We start from the raw sequence: 26,891 nt of genomic DNA on the forward strand, positions 1-26,891 counted from the left end.
ACAGATAACAGTAGAAGAGACACAGGGTAAGCAGAGTCAACACTCCTGCCCGAGAACGGGACGAATGGAAGCTGAGCGGCGGGCTCCTGTCTGTAAGCTTTCTGAAAACTCACAGTGACTGCGAGCGTGAGGAATCCTGGTTGGCTGTTGCACATCAGTCCCTAGACAGATGCTCAGGAAGGTACCTCCTTCCTGTTACACTCCTTGGCTATATCTGAAATAGGAGTTGTAGAATAGCCCTTGGGGCTATGAAGCTTTTTCTTCCTACTTCCTGCTCAAAGAAAGTTGGAAGCCCAAGTGTAATTTTGAGTCCTGAACAGTAATATTATTTTCTTACTACAGGTTTGTGGTTCCTTTGGCAGTACAACTCTCTCAGAAACTCATGGGGCTTCTTCTCTATTTGATTACAGTGAGTTCCATGTACCAGTAACCGTGCCCACGGTTTCTTTAGAGACATATTCTCAGATCTGCTATATTGCTTTTTTTTCTTTCCCCGCGCCTCACTCTTCTAGACTCAATGCGGGCTGCATTGAGGCTATCTGACTTCTGTAAAAAGGCAAAGCTTTCCATCTGATCTTTGCTCTGAGTTATTTTATCCAGCCAAAATATTTTAGGGTGCATCAACCCAGGCTAAAATTTGTCTGAGGTATCATAATCAACTCAGTAATTTTTAAAATGGGCATAAGGCTATACTTTTAATGTGATCTTTGACACAAGATTAAATTTTTATTTTTATTTTTATTTTTTTAAAGATTTTATTTATTTATTTGACAGAGATCACAAGTAGGCAGAGAGGCAGACAGAGAGAGAGGAGGAAGCAGGCTCCCCCACTGAGCAGAGAACCCGATGGGGGGCTCGATCCCAGGACCCTGGGATCACGACCTGAGCCGAAGGCAGAGGCTTTAACCCACTGAGCCATCCAGGCACCCCACAAGATTAAATTTTAATGGGCATCTTATCGCTCAAAGTCTTTCTCAGTCGTATTTCTTACTGTTTAAGGTCTATAGCAGTTAGTTTTCCAATATTGTAAGGCCTCAAATTTTTGGAGGCTCTATTCCATTTTACGTCTCTTTACAAATGAATTATTTCCTGATTAAAGGTCTTTTCTTAATATCTTACCAAATGCAAGTCAACATATTCTACTAATGCTGTTTTCCAATTTCTTCCCATAATGCTTGAAGTTATTAGGTACATGATTTCTTTCCGAAGTTATCAAAGACAACATTTAACCAAATGTTTTTCCACCAGATAACATGGATTGCTACCTGTTCAACTTCTAATATCAGTTCTCTCATAACCTGACTACTATTCAATGCCACATAGTTTAGGTTTTTATTACAGCAGTGCCCTACCCTGGTACCAATTTCTGAATTAGTCAAGATAGGCTTTGTAATGCTGTGATAATAAATTAACCTTGAAATCTCAGCCTTTATAGAGCAAAGGCTTATTTCTCAAACCTGTAACATGTCTAAAAGTAATCAGCAAGGGATCTCTCTCCTATGTAGTCAATCAGAGACATAGGCTGACAGATCCACCTCTAAATTCTCACTGGTCAGTCAAAGCAGATGTAATGAATGTATGGAGAACTCACATTTTTGCTTTGGCCCAGAATAGATGTCAATTGTAATCACAGCTCATAAGATAGAATTAGTCATATGGCCCTGCCTAATTGCAAGATGTATAGGAAAAATAAAGAATCATAGGAAATATTTGGTAAGCATTGCCATTTCTCATGAAGAAAAATTATTCAAGTATATAAAATTATGAAAAATATAAACAAATTAAGGAATCCATGTATTTGCCAAATTTGTAGTTTCAGAGCTTCTAGGAATTGGTCTCTGTAGCCTTGGAATGTATTTTCAGATAAATAAAACTTAGTCTCCTTCAGTGGGTTAATAATATACTTATTAAATTCTTTAAGGAATGATATGGGCAAAAGTTGTAAAGTAGGCTCAAGAAAGAGATGTGTTCAAAATAGTAGCCCTGTATATAAAATGTAGATTTTAGGAAACAGGTGATATTTGAAGTATATCCTTCGAAAGCAATCATGTGAATACCATACTCTCCAACGGGCAGATCCTCAGTTGGACTAGAGAGACTGCTTTTCTGAAGGAGTCTAGCACTTTTTGTGTGTGTTTCAGAAGAAACGATTTACACTTACAGTATATCCAGATTTGAAGTCAAATGTGATTCCCTGACTCAGTTACAGTCTATGAATGATGAGCCTTTGTAAATTATAAAAATTTGCATTACATACCTCTTTCCAGACCTGTAATGAGTCTACAAGTGCTAGCAAAAGGATTATGATGAATCTACCTTTCTCACATATGAAATTTAAGTGTTGAATATATAGCTTTGAATGTCAGTTATAAGATTATTAAAGAGACTGGATTTGTTTGGTTCTTTATGCCATTTGTTAGTTATAGGTTAAGACCTAAAGCTAACAAATTAAAATTTATACAAAATAAATACTGGAGAAACTATAATAATAGGTTATTCATTGAAGTATCACACTAAGGATTTTTGTCTCTTATCATATTTATTTCTCATAATCTATGAGGTAGTAAAATGATGGCAAAAAGGTTCAGCAGCTGATCCAAGGTCACACAAGTAGCAGGACTGGTATGCTAACCAATCAGTCTGACTCTAGACACCACATTCTCAGTTACTGCTGAACACCACCCCTCTCTGTATGATAGAAGGTGTTTGTACTGCATCACGGAATTGAACCATCTTGAGAGTTTGTGTTGGTAGATTTCATTTCAATGGGTACCATGTCATAGTTGGCTAAGGGGAATTTTTCAGATTGCATAGATCTTTTTCCCACTCTTTTCCCTACTCTCCTGTCGTCTATTCAGTTTGTTTACTTAGGTGAATGTACCTTTAAAAAATGCTTTTACGTTATTCTAATATACCTCTCCAACCACCACCCCTTCAAGAACCGCTGCTCTAGATTGTATTAGTAACTCTTTTTCCCCATGTAAGGGGAAAGGAGACGTTTAAAAGAAATATAGATATTTCTGATCTCAGGAAGGCTTACCATAAACTGGTCCTAAAATGTATTATAATGGTTAAGACTGAAGGATTCGTGATCAGACAAAGTGTGAACTTTGTATGCAGCCTTTCATTGATGCAATGATATTTTTAGAGTGTCTAAGACTCTGTGTCTAACACTGGTTCTTACTCCAGCTGTGAGAATAAAAGTCTCTTGGGCACTGCTTTCTGTTCTCTCTGATAGCTAGATGGATAAATTAAATATAGGACTAGCTGCACAACGTAATTACTGTAGAAATGTAGGCAAGTTACTTTTTGATTCTGTGTCTTCTTTTACTAATGTGTTAAATAGAAAAATAATAATATGTACTTCCTATATTGTTGTGAGAATCAAGAGTTACTTGCAAACTGTCTAGAAATGTCCCTATTACATAGTAAGCACTCAATGTATAATAATAGATATAGTAGTGAAAATTATTATCATGTAAGACAAGCTAGCTAATTACTACCTTTATGTTCTTATCCCTCCACCATCAGAAATCTCCCACCAATAGAACAAAACAATTGGCCACTTTAGACCTCTTAAGTCACACTGTTTCTTAAAAGAATCTATAAAATAGGAACTAGGTGTTTCTTAATATCACAATGGAGGCACTATTAGGATAAAGTTTAGAAGTACAGAATCTTGAATGAGATTGCTCAGAATTGAATCCTTACTCTGCCTTTTACTGTGTAATCTTTTACAAGTATATATCCTCTCAGGAGATAATTTCCTCTTTTGTAAAAAAATGAATGAAGGAGCAATTGTAGTTCTTTTCTCATAGGGTTATCATTAGGTACAGAGGAGTATCACTTACATTGTTTGTAAAATAAATGAACAAAGTTTTAAACATACTTTATGAATATACATTTTATTCCATGTTAAAATACTTTTTCTATTAGGGGCTTCTGGGTGATGCAGTTGGTTAAGCATCTGATTTCTATTTATCTCAGGTTGTGATCTCAGAATCATGAGCTCAAGTCTGGTGTGGGGCTCCTCCACTCAGCACAGAGTCTGCTTGGGATTCTCTCTACTTCTCCTCCTGCCCCTACTACTCATGCTCACACTTTCTCTCTCTCACTGTAAAAATAAATAAATCTAAATAAAAATATATTAGTTCGTAAAATTCTGGGCAACAGTGGAGCAAATACTAAACTTGAGATTTGACTCTTACTATAATTTAATATAGAACATCTTAATCACAACATAATTGGAAAGAGTTTAAGATTTGAATGAAATTCATTTAGCTTTATGAAAAACTTAAAATTGTCCTTATTTCTCTAGTTATAGAGTAAAAATGTAGCCATGAACCACCCATGAATTCATTACTGGAAATCACTGATGCACTCTAAGTCATTAGTCCTATCGACTGATAGCTATCCATTTCTCATATTTTGAAAGTTATTTTAAAAAAAACTGTAGAACATACTGTACTGTGCAATAGCAGCAACAAATCAATTAAATTACTGAGAAAAAAGGAGGAAGAAGACTAAAATTCAAATGCCATTACATGCTAGACATTGATACATACGGTATCCAGTTCACCCAACAACTCTAGAATGAACATACTGACATTCCCACTTCTATAAATGAGAAGACGAAGACTCAGGGAGGTCAGGTAATTAACCCAAAGTCACTGATATAGTACATTGAGGAGTTTTTTTAGGGAAGTTTTACTCAGAGGCTCATATTTTAATTTAAATTATTCATTCTTAAGAACAACACTCAATTCTGTTTGAATGAAGGATAGTGATATTATTTATTATAAATATTCTGGCCTAAAAGATTAAAAATTAACCTTAGAGATATAAATTTGCTTGGGAAAAATGAAAACAAAGCTATAATTGTTTAAAAATCTTGACTTGCAGTAACATTATACACATAGACAATACAAAGTCCTCAGACTGAGTTACTAGAGAAACAGAAAAATGGTCCCTGCTATGCTTCCTATTCAAGTTTAGCACATCCTTAAAATGCACTGATTTTGGAGTGCCCAAGATAAATTATTTTCTTAGAAGTATCTTATTAAGTACATAAATATTTTATAAAATATACTAAAGCAACAATATATTGCCAAACAGTAGGAAGTTTAAATTAAAACCCTTAACCAATAAAAGTATGTTTTATAGCAATTACTAGGTTTCTGAAAAAAACCTTTTCACTCAATTTAACCACAATGTAATAATTAACATAGATTAACAATAATATATAAATATGCAAACAACTATCATAAACAGTATATTGATATTATTCTTAGAATAGCTTTTAACACATTATTAGACAAAAAGTGTTTCATAGAGCTCCCAGGTGGTTCAGTCCTTAAGGGTCTGCCTTCAGCTCTGGTCATGATCCCAGGGTCCTGGGATGGAGCACAGTGTGGGGCACCCTGTTCAACGGGAAGCCTGCTTCTCCCTCTCCCACTCCCCCTGCTTGCATTCCCTCTCTTGCTGTCTCTCTCTCGCTGTCAATTAAATAGGTAAAATCTTTTTTTAAAAAGTGTCTATCAAGTATCTAGTTAACTCTCTTAGAATCAAATTGGCTAAGTTAAGACTGAGTGGCCAATGAAAATTTTCTTGGGCAAGATTTATTTATATGCTATTTCTATGTCATATGTTTTATCAATGTTTTTGAAATCTACACTAAGTCTTTTCAGAACATTGCTGCTTATACAAATTTCAACATAAGAATTTGGTTGCTGTCATTATCACTGAATCCAGACTACTGGGAACCCTGCATTTAGATAATTTGTCTTATGTCCAGATCACTTTTGAAGGAAAGAAAACTTATGTTTGTAGATGATATAATATCTGAAAGTCAGAGATAGTCTTTGTAGACATATGAGATTGTTATTTTCTGTGAAAGTACTTAACAAAATATCCCTGTTTCTTGCAATATGCTAAATACTGTCATTGAACACCACCCATAATTATGTGGCTATTTTTAATTTTTTTATTTTTTATAAACATATATTTTTATCCCCAGCGGTACAGGTCTGTGAATCACGAGGTTTACACACTTCACAGCACTCACCAAAGCACATACCCTCCCCAATGTCCATAATCCCACCCCCTTCTCCCGAACCCCCTCCCCCCAGCAACCCTCAGTTTGTTTTGTGAGATTAAGAGTCACTTATGGTTTGTCTCCCTCCCAATCCCATCTTGTTTCATTTATTCTTCTCTTACCCACTTAAGCCCCCATGTTGCATCACCACTTCCTCATATCAGGGAGATCATATGATAGTTGTCTTTCTCTGCTTGACTTATTTCGCTAAGCATGATACGCTCTAGTTCCATCCATGTTGTCGCAAATGGCAAGATTTCATTTCTTTTGATGGCTGCATAGTATTCCATTGTGTATATATACCACATCTTCTTGATCCATTCATCTGTTGATGGACATCTAGGTTCTTTCCACAGTTTGCCTATTGTGGACATTGCTGCTATAAACATTCGGGTGCACGTGCCCCTTTGGATCACTACTTTTGTATCTTTAGGGTAAATATCCAATAGTGCAATTGCTGGGTCATAGGGCAGTTCTATTTTCAACATTTTGAGGAACCTCCATGCTGTTTTCCAGAGTGGCTGCACCAGCTTGCATTCCCACCAACAGTGTAGGAGGGTTCCCCTTTCTCCGCATCCTCGCCAGCATCTGTCATTTCCTGACTTGTTGATTTTAGCCATTCTGACTGGTGTGAGGTGATACCTCATTGTGGTTTTGATTTGTATTTCCCTGATGCCGAGTGATATGGAGCACTTTTTCATGTGTCTGTTGGCCATCTGGATGTCTTCTTTGCAGAAATGTCTGTTCATGTCCTCTGCCCATTTCTTGATTGGATTATTTGTTCTTTGGGTGTTGAGTTTGCTAAGTTCTTTATAGATTCTGGACACTAGTCCTTTATCTGATATGTCGTTTGCAAATATCTTCTCCCATTCTGTCAGTTGTCTTTTGATTTTGTTAACTGTTTCCTTTGCTGTGCAAAAGCTTTTGATCTTGATGAAATCCCAATAGTTCATTTTTGCCCTTGCTTCCCTTGCCTTTGGCGTTGTTCCTAGGAAGATGTTGCTGCGGCTGAGGTCGAAGAGGTTGCTGCCTGTGATATGTGGCTATTTTTAAAGACCTGTCTTTATTTTTATATTAGATTAGGATTTGATGCTTTTGTTCAGCCCAAGAAAACTGTTTTTGGCTATATTATATTTTGCATTTAATTTAATTATCAAATTTTCCTCCCTTAGTTTCTCAACATTTCTTAGAGCAAAACTTTTCTACATACCGATTACATAATTATGAAGGTCTACATAGTTTTATTGCAAGTAAAAATAAATAATTGTGAAATATGAAACATAATTTTTCATTTTTTTCACATTGAGTTACTTTGTATAATTTATTTCCAGAAGTTTAGGGAAATTAGGATGGTGTTTATTATTTACTGTTTCTGCTATTCTTGTAAGGTATCACAAGGAGAAAAACAATAATTAGGTAACTTTTTTGGAAAAGCTTAGCATTTCCTTTAATTTGCATAGCATTTATTCTGTTTTCTCAGAAGAAAGTGCTGTTGTGTTCATTTTGAGTTATTAATGCCATACCACACCATAGGAAAAAAACCTACAGCCACATGTTTGAATGGTCGAAGATAAAGGATTTCATTTTGAGGAAAATACAGTATAGCAAATGGTTCCTTTGAGGCCAAGACATTGCTCCCTTGTAGGCTTTGTTTTAGAGCATTCTGGTCTGATCGCTCTTGAAATATCTCAGCTTAGCTCCTGAGCTATATTCTCCTAAAAATCAAAGCTTTGCCCTTTGTCCTTATAAGGGAATGGGAGGGCTTGGGAGGGAATGCCTGGATCTTCAGTAATCTGTATTTTTGCAGCAATACCAAAATTCTGTTCCTGGGATATAAGGTATGGGTGGTAGGAATTCTACCTTTTTTTTTTTTAAAGATTTTATTTATTTATTTGATAGAGCAAGAGAGGGAGGGAAAGAAAGCACAAGCAGAGAGAGTGGCAAGCAAAGGGAGAGGGAGAAGCAGGCCCCCCACTGAGCAGGGAGCACAATGTGGGGCTCAGATGCCCGGACGTGGGATCATGACCTGAGCTGAAGGCAGAGACTTAACTGACTGAGCCACAGAGGCACGATTCCTTTTCTTTCTTTTTTTTTTTTTTAAATATTTTATTTATTTATTTATTTGAGAAGGAGAGAGAATGTGAGCAGGGGGAAGGGCAGAGGGAGAGACCCTCCAGCAGACTCCACACTGAGCATAGAGCCAGAGGCAGGGCTCTATCTCATGATCCTGAGATCATGACCTAAGCTGAAACCAAGAGGCGGTTAGGCTAGGCTGGCTAGGCTCCCGGGGACTCGACCTTGTTCGCCTTTCATCCCTAATACCTAGTACGTATGTAGTATGATGTTTGCTTGACATATCAGTAGGTGCTTAATGAGTATTTGTAAAATGAATACATGTTAAGCCAACTGACCAAAGCAGCACATGTCAAATTAGATTAATTGTGAAGTTAATTGCAAGTGAGTCATTTAATACTACTTTCACACTAATAGGCTTGATATCCAAATTAACTTCTGGTTTTCCCTGGACCTGTTACAGAATTGAGAGAAAATCTGACTACTACATTTGGAACAAAACTTGGCCAAGCATCTTAACTGAATGATGAATATAAAATTTGAACTTCACTAATGAAGGTTTTTTTGACTCATAATGTTCTGAGACTCTTCCCAAGAGTGGAATAAAATAATATATTTTAAGTTCCTAATTCCTGAACAATTAAAGAAAACATGATTCCCCTCAATTACAATAAAATAAAGTTTTGGCTATTAATAATTGAAATCTTGTTAACAAAATGCGGAGCTGATAGGTATCTGATGGGACCTCATTGCTTTAGGGATCCCATTGAAACCAGAACTGTTCTTCCATTGTGAGACTCCCGAAGTGGAAGTTCAGGAGTAATTGTCAGTAAGCAAGACAGTGCAAGAACTTGCAGAATAAATTGCTATATGGTATTGGCAGTGTACAAAGTTGCAGTCAAGAGCCATGAACCCTAAGCACATGTTGCACTAGATATGTTACAGGTGAAGATCATCCTATTACCCTGATGAATCAGTGGGTCCCGGAGGGCTTTACTTGACCAGATGTTAGATTTTTAAAGCACTTTAAAAAAATTGCTTCATAAGAGATTTGTAGAATGGATTGATAGTTATGAAACAAAATAATCGTTGCAGGAAAGGTGGATATTTTAGAAAATAATATTTGACTCATTGTTCATTCTGTGTATGCCTAATGCTTAGGCTATTATCATTTTACCATAGATAATCTATGAGAAAGGCAGAGTCTTTGTTTCGCCATAGCCTCTTTTAAATGCAATGTACCTCTTTAAATATAAGCATTGCTTCCAAGCTGCCATATCCTTTAAAAGGCACTTAGCAAAACCATTGAAATTTGATACATCTGTGTACTGAGGAGCAATTTCTGTGGAAAATTCTTTCCTAAATTAGTTGGATTTTTTTATATGTAATAAAGTAAAAAGGGAAGTTTTATTCAAATAAGAGTAGATCACCAACCTTTGTTTTTATGAAGGATAGCAATACTTTTGTGACTTATTTAAGTAGCAGAGAGGTAACTACTTATTTCAAAATGTTTTTTACACCTATTTCTTTTTTAATATCCTATTATGAGCAGGAGTGAAACTGGACTTAAATTCAGGTTATTACCAATACTCTAATAGCTATAAATGCATCACTATTTCATGTGAGTGAACACTGGCTGAGATTTAGCAAAGCTATTGGACCAGAAAAATCTATTTATCCAATGGCTGGTTTATAGCTTTTCAATAGAACATTGAAATAGAACATTTTTACATTTTTTGTTAACTTCAGTATCCTTTGTCTGTACCAAATTACTCTCAAATCTAATTGTGAAGTAAATACAAGAAAAATTGCTATTTTTGGTGGGGAGGATGGAAAGAAAGGGCCAGAGCCTTGCCAAATTTTATACTCCCATTTCCCCAGCCCCATATCTCTGCCACCAAAGTACAATTCAGAAAAGGTCACTTGAATGGAAAACTTAACATGTAAATTAGAAGATTATTGATATTTCTGATAATCTAATTATAAATCCTAAACTAATCATAATACTGGTTTCTGATCTGTCATCACACCCAATCCCACAGTCTACACCCCCCACACACACACACACTACTCACTCATCCTATGGTGGCCAAAGATCAGGACGAAAGTAAAATTTTAAAGTAGCTGAAGAAGATGCATGTTCCATTACTACTTGATCCTCTCTCAGTAATCTCTCTGCAATTGAACTTGGCCCCTGCTTATTTTCTGGGGGTGTAGCATTCAACTCTCCATTGCTCCCCATGGAAGTCAACCTACCCTAAGCTAAGTTTCATTCTCTCAACTTCCCAGTAAATAATATGCATCTATTAAACAGATAACATATTTATTAGTAATATACAATGAATTTATTTAGTTTCTTCTTCCTCATCATATTTAACACCCTAATAGTAATAGTTATATCCGGTTGTGTAATACAACTATAGTACAAGGAATTGAGTTTTATGGAACTCCAGTAGTAGGGCTGATTAAATATTTTTTATGAATATCATACAGTTGAGTAACCACTTAATGATGATGTGTTAGATTTGTGCAGTGCTTATACTAAATTCTTGAAATATATTAGCTGAGTGGTTCCCAAAATATGGCAACCAAACCACTACTGATGTGAAATATGATTTTAAGTGGTGGCCAACACAGTTTTATGTGATATATAAACACCTGGAATTAAAAAATACCGAAGTATATGAACATTTGTCAGTTATCTTTTTATCCTTTGAAATCTTAAGAAGAAAACCTCATTTTTTGGTCTTTTTAAAAAAAATTTTTACTGTATTATATTAGTCACCATACAATACTTCATTAGTTTTCAATGTAGTGTTCCATGATTCATTGTTTGCATCTAACACCCAGTGCTCCATGTGATACATGGCCTCCTTAATACCCACCACCAGGCTCACCCATTACCCCACCACCCCTCCTCTCTAAAACCTTCAGTTTGTTTCTGAGAAGAGACCACATTCTCTCATGGTTCATCTCCCCCTCCGATTTCCCACCCCTTCACTTTTCCTTTCCTTCTCCTAATGTCCTCCTCGTTATTCCTTATGCTCCACAAGTAAGTGAAACCATATGATAATTGACTTTCTCTGCTTGACTTATTTCACTCAGCATAATCTCATCCAGTTCCATCCATGTTGATGCAAAAGTTGGGTATTCATCCTTTCTGATGGCTAAGTAATATTCCGTTGTATATATGGACCCCATCTTCTTTATCCATTTGTCTATTGAAGAGTATCTTGGCTCTTTCCACAGTTTGGCTATGGTGGACATTGTTGCTTGAACATTGGGGTACATACATATGACCCTTCTTTTCACTATATCTGTATCTTTTGGGTAAATACCCAGTAGTGCAATTTCAGGGTCATAGGGTAGCTCTATTTTTAATTTTTTGAGGAACCTCCATACTGGTCTCTGAAGTGGCTGCACCAACTTGCATTCCCACCAACAGCATAAGAGGGTCCCCCTTTCTCCACATCCTCTCCAACGTTTTTAATTTCTTGATTTGTTCATTTTTGCCATTCTGACTGGTGTTAACAGGTATTTCAATGTGGTTTTGATTTGAATTTCCCTGATGGCTAATGATGATGAACATATTTTCATGTGTCTGATAGCCATTTGTATGTCTTCATTGAAGAAGCCTCTGTTCATGTCTTCTGCCCATTTTTTTTTTTTAACCTGATTATCTGTTTTTTGGGTGTTGAGTTTGAGAAGTTCTTTATAGATCTTGGATATCAGCCCTTTGTCTGTAGTGTCATTTGCAAATATCTTTTCCCATTCCATGGGCTGCCTCTTTGTTTTGTTGACTGTTTCGTTTGCTATGCAGAAGATTTTTATGTTGATGAAATCCCCAAATTTCGTTTTTGTTTTTGTTTCCCTTGCCTTTGGAGATGTGTCTTGAAAGAAGTTGCTGTGGCCAATGTCGAAGAGTTTACCGCCTATGTTCTCCTCTAAGATTTTGATGGATTCCTGTCTCACACTGAGGTCTTTTATCCATTTTGAGTTTATCTTTGTATATTGTATAAGAGAATGGTCGAGTTTTATTCTTCTGTACATAGCTCTCCAATTTTTCCAGCACCATTTATTGAAGAGACTGTCTTTTTTCCACTGGATATTTTTTCCTGCTTTGTCAAAGAATATTTGACCGTAGAGTTGAGGGTCCATATCTGGACTCTCTACTCTGTTCCATTGGTCTGTGTGTCTGTTTTTGGGCCAGTACCATGCTGTCTTGGTGATCACAGCTTTGTAATAAAGCTTGAAATCAGACAACCTGATGCTCCCAGCTTTTTCTTTTTCAACATTTCTTTGGTGATTTGGGATCTAGAAAGACTCACTTTGGTGCGAGTGTTATTTTGAAATAAATTTGCTTTGTAAAAGGTAAGCAGATTTAAGTTAAAAGTCTAGGTAAATAATAGCATTAGGTGGTATTAGGAAATGTCAAAATTTACAAAGGCAGTGCTGAAATTACTTGAATTTGGGAAACTCCATTAACTCATTTGCTCTTCATAAAAAACTCCTGGGTGGGTAGTGTAGCTATTCTATATCCATTTTTTCAGCTAAAGGAACCAAAGCTGAAAGGTAGGCTTAGTGATTTTTCATGTCCGCACAACAGCAAACATGTGAACCTTCACCTCCAACAGTGTCAAGTGCTAGTTATTCTATAGGTCAGGAGATAAAACCATATTTGTCTTATGATTGCTTATGTTTGAAAATATGTATGCATTTATTATAATAAATTACTTGGAGATATATACATAGACACATACACAGATTAAAATGTATTAATATATGAGGCTTGTTTTGAAAATATAAAATTAATTATATAGAGACTGTGTTCTAACATCGTGGAACTAATTTGGATAGAGTTATTAGGAAGGAAATATTAAACAGATATCTTGCTTAAAGTAATATTCAGTAAGAAAGTAAAACCCATTTTTTGTAGTGAGACCCCTTGAAATCAACTCTCTTGCCAAATTTCAAGTATACAATATATAATTATTAACTATAGTTACCATGGTGATACATTAGGTTTTCACAACTTATTCATCTTATAACTGAAAGTTTGTGCCCTTTCACTGATATCTTCCCTTTACCCTCTCCAGCATCTGGTAATCACAGTTCTCCTCTGTGTTATTATAACATTGAACTTTTTTTAAAATTCTACATGTGAGTGGGATCATGTAATATTTGATCGTGGTTTTATTTCACTTAGCATAATGTCCTACAGGTTCATCCATGTTGTTACAAATTTGGTGTAGATATATTAATTAGCCTGATCTTGGTAACTGTATCACAATATATACATATATCAAAGCATACTACTTAAATACACACAATTTTTATTTGTCAGCCATACTTTAATAAGCTAGAAAAAATGTCCAGCACCAACAAAAAAATAAATAAAACCACAAAGCACAAAGATGATTTGTATTTTAATCTCATTCTATAGAGAACACATACAGGGTGTTAATAACTATATGTATGTGTGCGTGTGTGTATATATATATATATATATATATATATATGAAGTATGTCATAACTGTTATAACATAAACAATGAAAAGATTAATGATAGTAAATTAAGTGGAAAATAAAACACTTACATATTCATGTGTTGGTAGTGAGAAAAATCATAAAACAAAAATTAGTTGACTAAATATATCTAACCACCTAGGAGTGACGAAGAATGAATGTCACAATAGAATTTTTCAAAATTCCTAAAAGGCAGTAATTGTGTCTTATTTACCTTTGTAGCTCCACACCTAACGCAACACCAGGTTATAAGAGGATGTTCAGCTAATGTTTCTTAAATCAATATACTATTTTTAAAGCAAAAGCTTATCATCTTATACTCTTTCTAGGATTGTAACTATCTTTTCCCTGCATGCTCTTATTTTCCATCATGGATAAAGTTATATCTTACTGTACTCCATATTCTACTTTTTTACCTCTGGGAGTGGCCATGATCATGTACACCTCCTGTACCTGCCTTTAATATTCAGCTTTAAATCCAAGATGAACTTGGATTAGCTATTGTTTGCATTTTCCTTAATTCCAGTTAACTAAAATAAAAGTGTTTTAAGGGTGCCTGGATGGCTCAGTAGGATAAAGCCTCTGCCTTCGGTTCAGGTCATGATCCCAGGGTCCTGGGATCAAGCAACGCATAGGGCTCTCTGTTCGACAGGGAGTCTGCTTCCCTTCCTCTCTCTCTCTGCCTGTCTCTCTGCCTACTTGTGACCTCTGTCAAATAAATAAATTTTTTAAAAAGTGTTTTAGTTTTCCTCTTTGGTGTCATAGGTAGACTGATACCTCACTCAATAATGTCTGTAAAATATCATTTTTATTATAAGAGAAATATGTGTCTCTGAAGGAATAGAATCGTGGATAATGTAAAGAACTGGTTGTGTTCTGCCATGTTAACAGCATATCACCGTTAGAGCTTGTACTTTATAATATGAGAATATCATATATTTTTAAAAATTAATTAAAAACTTCAGTGTGTTAGATATAGGATTCCACTATAAATCTGTGTTTATGAATGTACATATTATGGGACATACCATATTTTATGTTACTTTTATACTTCCTTTGACTTAGAGGTCTTTAATAATATCTTAATGGTACCAAAGCAAAACATTCTTTACAGCTAAGAAGACAAAGCCTCCTTTTGACCATGTCATTGCTACTATCCTGTACTTGGCTGTCCTTTTTGTTGTAAATTAAAATAGATGAAAGCTGTCGAGCCAAGTCAATGATGGAGGCTAATTTAATGTGATATAATTGATGAACTCTAAATTGACCCACTTTTCCTTTTTGAAACACAGTGAGTAGAGCTTAAACTTTCAGAGTATTTGATTTATACTCTTTGTCACATTGATGTTGAACAACTCATTGTAGTGATAGAGAAATAGCGATGAACTCTTTTTATGGATATTTCCATAGTTTCTGCATATTTGGCAGTACAAAAGTCAGAGAAATGGACCCAGGTTAAATATACTACCTAAGTAACCCTTAAAAAAAAAAGCAAAGAAGAGAAGAGAAGTGTTACCCAAGACAGAAGGAAGGGGGTTGTAGAGGTTACCAAATTAATACTAAAGAAGTTAATCCAATGCTATGAAAACAATCAAATTATTGCAAAAGGAAAAAAAAATGAAGTAAAATAAAGTCCAAGTAAAATATTGGGCTTGTGTCACCATGATTTTCATAGATTTTAGAGAATCTGAATTCCCTTGAAGCAGAATATATGCCAAAATTTTCAATCTAGGCATCTCAGCATGATGAATCTTCCCAGCATCTGGCATGCAGATAGAGTTCAGTAGAATTGGAAGGGTGCTATTGTTGTGTCTGAGTATCCAGAAGAAACATAAGAAGGCAAAAAAGAATGACTATCCAGAAATTATCATTACTAGCAATATTTGGTTCAGTGCTTTTTCCAGGGGTTATGTCAAAAAGACCATCAACGGTGCACGTCCACAGAGCAGTGCTTTGTGCTTACACAATCTGTGTACGATAGCTAACAGAGAGGAACAAGGGGAAAAAAATCAAGACTTACTTAAACAATATCCACATACCTTTTACTATTTGGCAGAAGTGTTAGTGGCTACACTAAGGTTGCTGATCATTAAATTTGGCAGTTCATGAATTGAGATAGTGGAGCTTTTCTGTAATCATTGATCAAACAGTGTCATTCTCATGAGAGACTGAGATCACTTGGGAAGTGAAGGGTTAAAAATAAAATTTCAACCAAAAAGCCGAAAGCAGAAGCATCACACAGCTGCCCAATGTGAATAGAACTGCAAATCCAAACCATAGTCTCATTTGTGCAGTAATTGCTTTCTTTTTGATTTTTGTTTGATTGTATTTTGGTTTTGTTTTCTTTTGTTTTGTCTCATTAATGAAAAATTACAATGGCCCTAAACCACAAGGGCAACCAGAAGAGTTCTTTTGGACCATGCGGTCCAGTTGACGGACTGAGAAGTCCATCTTATAAAGAGTAGTCAGCTACAACCTACTGAAATATTAGTTCCCTGTTTGTGAAAAATTATCAGGAGAAGAAAGCCAAATCCTTCCTATTAAACTTCTAAATTATCAGGACTATAAGAACAGTTTGTTGCCAAGAAAATGAAAGGGCCAATAAAACTAAAGAGAATTACGGAGTAAATTCTTCAGAAATGGAAACCTCTTGCCAAACTCAGTTCAAAAACACTGGTGCATGAATTCAGTCAAGCAGATACATTTAAAAAATTTTGTTTATACCAGGTCAGGACAATGTCAAAAAGAATAAAAAGCACTGTGATCGGTCTGTTAAAGGACAGTGACAAAAATCAGGAGCAGACTATATCTGTTACATTTGAACACTCCTACTGTTTAGGAGTTTTCCCTTCCTTTAGCACTTGTAACTTAATGCAGTCTTGGTTCTTTAATCACCTTTGCGTTTAACCCTTCTTATTATTTGCCCACTGTCCAACCTCTGAATATCAATGCTTATTGTATTTATGGAAGAGAGTCATATGGTCATCACAGTAGATGAAAATTCAACATCATTCATGACTAAAAGAATAATCTTGGCAAACTAGAAATACAAAGAAATTAAATGATAAAAAGTATCTGTAGATGTCCAATACAGAGAAAACATGGTACTCAGTGGAGAAAGATACAAAACACACCTTTTAAAATCATAAACAGGGAAAGAATACCTTCTATCTCTTCTTATCTTTAAAATTGTGCTGGTGCCTTTAGCCAGTGCAGTTAGTTAAGAAAAAAGTAGAAGTTATACTAAGATCACAAATAAATACACTTTTCATTATTTATAAATTGTATAATTGTCTACATAGAAAATATAAATGAATACATTAAAAAATTTTTGTAGATAATAAAAAGTTAGCAAGTAACCAGAAGTACTCTAAATACACACAAAAAAGTTTATATAAAAAGCAACAAATAGCAATTGTGATCTTTAAAAATATTATTTATAGTAGCAATAAAAATATAAGCTAATTAGTATGAATTTTAACAGATGTGCAAATTTTTTTATGTAGAAAAATACGAAGTTATAGGATAATAAACTTGTATAAAGTTGTATTGAGGAATTTTAATGAAGATCCAACTAAATGAAGAGAAATTTCTTCATGGATAGGAGGATTCCATTAGTGAAGTTATCAGTTCTACTCACACTGATCTATAGATTTAATGAAATTTTCATTGAAAAAAGTTTTTATAGAACATAAAAGATAACCTTAAAATTTCCAGAGAAGAACAAGCATCTGTCAGTGCAAATCACTGGGGATAAAAGAAAGAAATTATAGCCTCACAGAACAACATGGATGAAAGTTAGAAACATAAGCTTAAGTGAAAAAAGCAAGTTGTAAAGTATTATTCGTAGCTAGAGAACATTTTAAAAACAGTAGAATGTGCGCGCCTGGGTGGCTCAGTGGGTTAAAGCCTCTGCCTTCGGCTCAGGTCATGATCTCAGGGTCCTGGGATCGAGCCCCACATCGGGCTCTCTGCTCAGCAGGGAGCCTACTTCCCCCCTCTCTCTGCCTGCTGCTCTGCCTGCTTGTGATTGCTCCCTCTCTCTGTCAAATAAATAAACAAAATCTTTAAAAAAAAAAAAAAAACAGTAGAATGAGCCTAAACTATTTACAGTGGTGATTATCTTTAGAGTGGGGAAGCACAGGAATGAAATGGTAAGAGTACATAGGTGGAAGGAAGTTTTAGTAATGTCTAGTTCTTGAGTTGGATGATGGGTTTAGGGGTGTTCATTATATTATGCTTTTAACCTAATGAGTATGTGTAATGTACACATTAACTTATAAAAATAGGTCAACAATTATTTTAAAATAATTGATATTAAGTAAATAAAAGATGGAAGCAGTCCAAGTGTTTATCAACAGATGAATAAGCAAGGAAGATTTAGTGTGTATATATATGCTGTGGAATATTATTCAGCCATAAAAGAGAGTGAAACCTTGCCCTTTGCAACAACATGGAGGGAGCTAGAGAGTATAATGCTAAGTGAAATAAGTCAGTCAGAGAAAGGCAGATATCATATGATGTCACTCATGTGTGGAAAGCAAGAAACAAAACAACCAAACAGAGAAAAAAGAGAGCGAGAAAAACCAAGAAACAGACTCTTAACTAGAAAGAACAAACTGTTGGTTACCAGAGGGAAGGTGGGTAAGGGAATGGGTGAGATAGATGACGGGATTAAAGAGTACATTTGTCGTGATGAACACCATGTAATGCACAGAAATTTTTAGTCACTACACTGTACATCGGAAAGTAATATAACATGGTCTGTTAACTATACTGGAATCATAATTTAAAAATTTAATAAAATCAAATAAAAGAAAACCACGATACTCTAGAAAAAGATGAAACGATTTGGGGGAATTTCCTTTCCAGAAATCAAAATTAACTGTGGTGCTTGCATAAAGATACATCACTTACGGAATTGAATAGAAAGTCCAGAAATAGACCCCACATGAATGTATGGAAATATATCAGAATTTCATTTATGTCTTTATTTGCTTAATGGTGGGGAAAGAATATTTAATAAATGATGGTGGTACAATTGATTATCCATATGGAAAAAAGGAAGAGGAGCCCAATTTGCTCATGCACAAAAATTAATCTCAGATGGGTGAATGGTAATCAAATATTATTTAAAGTAAAAAGCCAAACCTTTCAATTTAAAAAATTATAGGACAATAGTTTAGCAAAGTTGAAGATACACATCATGAATTTGTGGGTTGCTCTCCCAAAGACACTTGCACATGTGCACTAGGAGATTATATATAAAATTTTTCTTGGCAGTATTATTTTTGATAGCAAAAGCTAGAACTAACAGGTGTCCATTTATAAACAAATTATGCTATATTTGTATATAGAACGGTATGAGTAAAAAAAAAAAATTACCTACATAGAGAGTCATCGACATGAATAAGCCTCGAAAACATAACACAAGTATCCCCCACTTTTTGAAAGCTCACATTGGGCCACTTGCTTTTACGGAAGAACTTACATTACTATGGGTTTTTGCAAACAAAAGAAATCTGAAGAGGACTTTCACTTTTATGAAATAGGTGAAAGTCAAAAATAGCACTCAGTGTTTTACAGCCATTCCTTATAGGGTCAGCACACACTCTGAGTCCAGAGTGTAGTCTTGCTTCTCCCCATGGAAGTGATTCAGAGCCTTCCCTGGGAATGATACTCAGCGACTCAGCATCAGGCTGCCAGAGCTCTGAACTGTGTCTGTGAGCATCTGTGCTTTATGTCCGTTTATTTTGTGCATCTGTTAGCAAGATGTGTCTTAAGGTATCAGAAAAGCCTCAGGAGAGGTTATTTTGGGGCCTGGGAATGCTAAATATTTTTTTCCCATTTAAATTAATGGAAATTGCTTCTTTGCTTTAAGGCCATTTTGGCTTATGAAAGACTTCATAGGAACACTCTACTTTCAGAGTGTCGGGGGGATCACTTCTCGGCCTTTTGGCTAAGATCAAGTGTAGAATCTGTTCTTAGCAGTTCAGAGAGTGGGGGAACGTGTAGTGTGCAGGCGAGCAAAGTGCTGGCTGTATAGAGCATGGAAAGAACGAAAACAGTTATATCTAAGTGTTTTATTGTTTAGCGATATGCACATTTGTGGGAAACTATTTAAAATAAAGAGAACAATCCACACAATATTCAGGATATGGTATCATCTGAAAGGATAGTGATATAATCCAGGAAAGGGACATAGGAGCCTCAAAGATCCCGACCGTTCTCTTCCTTAAGCAATTTCAAGTACATGGATGTTCATTTTGTAACTTGGTTTTCTAGGGCTGCTTCAGCCAAGTACCACAAACCGAGTGACTTAAAAACACAAATCTATTGTCTCACAGTTCTGCAGGTTGTAGGTCCAAGATGAAGATGCTGGCAGGGCTGCTTCCTTTGAAGGCTATGAGAGAGAGTCCCTTCATGCCTCTCTCCTGGCATCTGGTGCTGTGCTGGCTGTGGCTTTCCATGGCTGGCAGATGTCTCACGCTGGTCTCTGGCTTCATCCTCACATGGCTTTCCCCTTTGTCTCTGCCTCTTTGCATTACATACTTTTTTTGTTTTTTGTTTGTTTTTGTTTTTTTTTTAAGGACACCAGTCATATTGGATTAAGGACCCAGACTTCTCCAGTATGACCACATCTTAACCGATTATATCTGGAAGCACCCTATTTCCAAATAAGGTCATATTCTGGGGTCCTGGGGGGTAGGACTTCTAGGTATTTTTTGGTTGGGGAGGGCTTGATTCAAGCCATAACAATGATTATTCTTCAAGTTGTATACAGGAGTTATATATACTATTTTGAGAAATATTTCATAATTTAATTTTTAAGAAAAATATTAGCCAGGATACATTTTTAAGCAGTTACCACTTGTGGACAATAAAATGTTTGTGTCTTGCACTAAAAGCTTTAAATTGAAAAACAGAAGCTACCATACCTAGATTCCCCATCTTCTGTAGAACACTTTGAGATACGGGTTTCAAAGGCTTGCCTACCTAACTTCATTTCCACTGCTTTCCCATATGTTCTAAGGAAAGCAAAATGTTGACTATTCCATAGTATTTTATTTTATTTTATGCCTTCACATTTCCTATTCCAGTCTTTCTGCTTAATATACTTTCATTTTTCTTCTCTATTTACCCTCCTTCCTTCTCCCCTTAACCTCCCTCTCTTTGATAACCCTAGTTATCACCTTCTTTTTCAAAATTCGTCCGAAGACCTTCATAGCCCACCATTTACTTACTCTTCATATGAGTTAAATGACCCTTCTCTTTTGCTCCCATAGCTGGTATGGATTTCTCTTTCATGGCATATTTAAATTATGTGTTTTAAAGACAGGTATATCTCTTTTCTACTTGCCTGGCACAGTCCCCAGAATCTGGTCTGCAGTTAGTAAATGCTTATTGAATTAAACCAATCACCTTAAATAGATGCACGTAGGTTTCCCTTGTTCTTCACTTTGACCTCGCCTTATCAGACTGTTTCCCTCTGAATCCTAAGAACTCAAGAACTAAGTCTGTACACTTCTGTTTTTCAAGTGTAAGTATACATTATAGTCATTCAAATACAATAGACATTTTTATTTTTAGTATCACAAGTAGAAATTTTCTTCTTTATGTCCCAGAAAGCAGGATTGGTTAAAATCATAAGGTTTTGATAAAGATAGTAAAGGGAAGGAATATGCTGAATATTACTTCTCAGACCAGTGCTATCTTTTCATTTTGTTGAATTTATTGAATTTTATCTCAAGCTTCATTTTACTCTAAATGTGTTCTTCACCACAGGCTAACTGCTTGCTTTGGTTAATATTTAACATTTTAAATATTTTATATTACATTACATTGGGTAGTGAAATGTGTACCCACTTTAAGAGTTCTGCCACATGTTAAGGAAGAGCTTAAAAACACCTGTAGAGTAAAATACATTCACTCTTCTATTTTTCTAAATTTCCTAGTCTGGTCACAGGGATTATGATAGAAAAGACTTTCCGTGTGCATTCTGTTTGGTTTCTTTTCTGAATAATTTTGACAACTTTTCCCAGGATGGACAAAATTAGTTTGTGTAATAATGCAGGTTCTTGACAGACATAGTCATACTTAAGATCAATCAGTGTAGACTGTTAATTTTCCACACCTCTTCTTAAGGTGCTTGTATCGCTCCAGGCTCAGGCCTTCTTCCACATACCTATTGTATTAATTTTCTATGACTACTGTAACAAATTACCACACTTCTGCTGAAAAAACAAATACATATTTATCCCTTACAATTCTGCAGGTCAAAATTCGGAAATCTACTTTACTGTGCCAAAATCAAGGGGTCAGGGCATACTGCCTCTGACTGAAGAATCTAGGAGAAAAGGCTTCATCTTGCCTTTTCTAGCTTTTCAAGCTATATTCCTTACATTCCTTAGTTCCTGGCCCCTTTCTTCCATCTTCAAAGCCTGCAGTGTCTCTTCTTGCTTTAAAGTTTCCTTGCCTTGTCTTCTCTAGTCAAATCTTTCTCTGCTTCCTTCTCATAACAACACTGTGATTGCATTTAGGGTACCAAAATTGTCTTCACCTTGTAGGCCCAGTTCAAAATCCTGACACTGAAACATTAGGTGAAGATATCTGATTTGTCTCCCACCAGATGGCAAGATTTGTCATAGTACTCCTACTCCTAATCTAATCTAGTTTTGAAGGCTAAAGAGTAAAATATGCCAATTTAAAATCAGTCATAGTGCCATGCAGTGTTGGATCAATGGAACTTGTATTATCTAGATCGCTTCTGATGAGAATAACTACACACAATCAGATCTTTAAAATTGTCCTCTGAGCTATTTCAGTGGCCTCTGAAACAGATAACTACTCCTCTGGTTTCAACACCAACAATTTTATTTCCATTTAATTAAGATTCTTTTAATGCTGTATTCACTAATTTTTCCAGTAACTCTTTATAAGTTTCCTAAATTTTATTAAGAATATACATAGTACCTGGGAACCTGGGTGGCTCAGTTGGCTGAGCGTACTACTCTTGATCTCCGCTCAGGTCACAATCACAGGGTCCTGAGACTGAGGCCTGGCTCAGACTCTGTGCTGGGTGTGGAGGCTGATTACGATTCTCTCCCTCTCCTTCTCCCCCTCCCGCCATTCTCTCTCTCAAAAAAATTAAAGTATATGTAGTACCAGTTAAGATAAATAATTGACTATTGGCTATTATTTATCTTAATTGTAATTATTTACATACAGGATTTCTCCTAGAACTCATTAGTACTTTTATCTCAAGCAAGTACTAGTCCTTGCCACTTTTATCTTGTAGTGTTATGTAATATATATTATAAATAATAGGCACAAATACACCAGCTTTTGAAAATACCAAAAGTTATTACTCCATTACTTTATTGGCTTTGTTTTTCAAATCATACATTCTCATGGTAACAGTTTCAACAGTTGAGAGTCTTCAAAAGAATGATGGAATATTCTCCTTTCTTTGTTATAGAAACCTCTATAGAAAAGTCAGGAAAAATATAAATTTAAATAATTAAAATTCATGTTCTAAAAATAAAACATCATTGTATTTCCTCCTGGACATAAAGATGTAGGTTAAAATGATATAGGTATATAAGTGGGATCATACTTAACAGTGATGTTTTTGTTTTGTACTTCATGCAAAATATGAGATTAATTATATTGGTCCTCCCCCATTCCTTCATCCCCAAACCCAAAGTAAATATTTCAAATCTTATTTTTATCATATATAATTTTACATATGAGTTTATATATGTGTGTATATGTATTATCCTGGTTTTACATGTAATTACATCCTTGACATTTTCCAATATCATTATAAATTCCTTGAAAACATAATTTTAATGGTTATATAGTATTTTAATTTTTTGATATTCTAGTTTATTTAGCCAAATTGTCTCCAGTTTTTCATTATTATAAATTATACTTTGTCTGGAATTTGTAAATGTTGCTCTTTGACAGGAATTTGTAAATCTTGCTTGTGTCAATGATTATTTTATTAATGGGAGTCATAAGGTGGACTTAACAGACTCAAAGTATGTGTGAACATTTGCTGTTCTTAGTATCTATTAGCAAATAATTTTTCAAAAAAGCCAACTGACTGTATTCTTTTAATACAATTACTGAAGTTCTTCACTAATCTTTGCAAATTAGTTAAAAATATTCCTTAATGTTTTCTTGTAATCAATTTTTATCTTATGAGTCTCTTCCTTTCAAATTATTTTAATTACATATATAATAAAATTGAGATAAAAGTCATCATTCATCCTGCTGTACTAATATTGGGGAAAGACATAACTGCTGGGAGGGTAAGTACGATTTCTAAAGGTGGCAGGAAATACAGGGTAGAACTGAGAACCTTTTACCAATTTGCTGAAGGCTATCTCAAGCTTCTAATTTTGTATAGATCAGAGTTGTCACCACTGCAATAGAGAGACAAGGAGAGTAGAAGTAGATCTCTTAACTAGAGTTGTTTTGTGCCCTTTTAGCAAATCCTAGATATCCTTTGTGACTCATTATTCCCTAAGGAAATTGGAGCCTGGCATGGCAAGGTTCTTGTGATGGCACAATTATTTTCAAAGGGTAACATTCCTCAAGGGAATTATTGCTCTAATAAAAAGATATATCAATAGATAATAAAAATACATTTGAAAATTCATGAACTCTTATTCACTTTTTAATGCCATTTATTTGAAAGAATTAAGAGATCTTTTTATACAAAGAGGGCATTGTTTCCAATGACATTATACTCATTCTTCCTCCCTTTTTGTTTGCACTAAAGAAAATCTTACCAAATTTGATACATTATTCTCTGAAGGTGTGTTTGCATCATTTCCAATTAAATGTTTTAAGTCAGCAGTATACAGTGAATTATCATAAATGTTATTGTAAGTTCAAGCTGAAATGTTAGCAAGAGAATTGCTAACGGGCAGCATTTAAACTCTTATTGACTCTGTGTATTTTCTAATGTCTGTGGTATATACTACTTAGACTGATGAGCTTTCAGTAGCTTCCAACTTGAATTAATATATGGTGTTCATCTCTCTTTTTGTGTTTTGAAGTCAATACAACATTTAAATTGGAATAACATTTGCTTATTCATCTCACTTTTTTGAAGGAAGTAGGCAATGATTCGGGAAAATAAATTATAATTTTTTCTTTGGGATCCTTAGAAAAGAAATATGCATGTGTTTTGTTGAAAACGATGGCATTCAGTGGATTGAGTAATAATTTATTTTTTTTTTTACTTTTATTACTGATAAAAACTCTTCTCTAGAAGAGTTGTTTGAAAAGTAGGAGAGACCAATTAAATTTTCAGGTGTATTTTAATAGTATCTATAAAAATTCACTTACTCTCTAATAATCTATATATTTCTTTGACTCTTGACCCACTTGGCCTTCAAACTGTTGATGGATATAAGGTGATTTCTTAATTAACAAAGCCTAAAACATTCAAATCAGTGGTAGAATTCTTTTGGCATTTGTTGGCACGTGATACACTTGGATATCATGCTTGTCCAACATATACTGCACTGTCTGTTGAGCAAAGCTTATGACACAGAAATGATCAATGCAAATGTAGTTATGTTTTTCAAATCTTGGTAACCCAAACTTATCCCAATGTGTTTGAAGGGCAAAAACTTGTTTCCTATGGTTAAATGTAAAAAGGTGTAGAAAAGGCAGGGTAGAAAAAGATCTGTGGAATTCAGAGTTGATATAATTTGAGTGATTCCAAGAGAATGAAAGCAGGAAAGAGAAACATGTATAATGTTTGACAAATGAGAAGGAATGATATGCAGGAATTTGTAGTATAGAGAAATAAAGGGCCTTGTTTATTCTCATAAAACGTTAATTGTGAAGTGAAAGAATTATTCATACCCAAATTATTGTTTAATTTTCATAATATGGTTCATCAAATTCAGCAATTCCTTTAAATATCAGCTTTGCCTCGCAGACTTCGTGAAGCCTTTAGTACCAGTCTAGTCCATGCAGATACTTTTTCTAAGATCATAGTATTTGTTTATGCCACTCATTTAACATGTGATCACACATTTACATTTCTGATTTGTTTCATCATTAAAATCTTCTATTGCAAGTTAACATTTCATTATTTAAATCTCAATCTCGTAAGGATAATATAAATCTGGAAGACAAGCACTCTGTCCTATTTCTTGCTAGTCTCTACAACCTTAGCAAAATATCTGCATATCTCACTTTTCTGTTGATTGAGCATAACATACACTATTTTTCACTAAAGGAAGTCACTCACCCATGTTAAGAGAAAAGATAAAATATCATTGAAAGCATTCAAAGACTTGGGTGAAATTTAGAAGCTTTAAATCTTGTAGATTAGTTATTTATTTTGGTCATGGTATAGATCTGAGATGGAGGATTGGTGTTTGTGAGTCAAGGTAGTATTCATAAAAGGGGGATAGTAAATGGAGAGAGGGTACGTGAATGGCAGTTTTACTTTTAGAGTTGGTGGTTCTCATGAGTACTGCACTTGAACTCCAAGGTATATCCCTTGAGCTGAAAGTGTGTGTAGTCATAATTGCATGACCTGTGATATATTGTCTTTGTCCCAAGATAGATTACAAAACTGGCACTGTATCAAGATAGAGTAATTGTAGAAGAATAGGAACCATCTGGACATCTGCTAAAGGCACACACCACAGAAAGCTGAAGATATGATCAGTTCTTGAGTTGCTTTGCTGACAGCTTCAACTTTCAGAAGGGAGACAGAATAGTGGAAGAAACTACCAACCATGCTGGGGGTGTAGAAGTTTTAAGAAAAAGAAAATTGATTTCATTTTAGAGTATATAACAGCAAGGAAAATGAATATAGGAGGTATTACACATTTTAGCAAGATAGATTTCAAAATGTTTAAAGAAAAGCTATATTCATTCAAATGGAAAGAGGTGCTAACATAAGGTATCCTAATTACCATTTATTTGTTCGTTTAGTTACTAAAGCAAAAGCAGTGGTGTTAGAAAGTCCAGAGCTGTGAGTCAGTTAGGACTTCAAAACTGAACTATTTTTCTTTTTTTTTAGGATAACTTGGCTGATACAGCAAGAATAGTCTACAGATATGATATATCTTGACTTCAGCAAGGGATTTAACAGTATCAGATGTTTTGAAAAAGATAGAGAAATGGACACTTGGGTAACAATACAGTTATTTCTAGGGGA

At 35.0% G+C, this 26,891-nt stretch overlaps 1 protein-coding gene and 1 pseudogene across 1 annotated transcript in view; both read left to right on the top strand.

Annotated features, from left to right (window-relative positions):
* The window catches only part of ATRNL1 (attractin like 1), a 796,208-nt gene that overhangs the window by 503,498 nt on the left and 265,819 nt on the right, over positions 1–26,891 (top strand). The gene's annotated exons all lie outside the window — the stretch shown is intronic.
* On the top strand, positions 19,633–19,845 carry LOC116573827 (annotated as a pseudogene).

This window comes from Mustela erminea, chromosome 14 (genome assembly GCF_009829155.1).
Source record: "Mustela erminea isolate mMusErm1 chromosome 14, mMusErm1.Pri, whole genome shotgun sequence".
Classification (NCBI taxonomy): domain Eukaryota; kingdom Metazoa; phylum Chordata; class Mammalia; order Carnivora; family Mustelidae; genus Mustela; species Mustela erminea.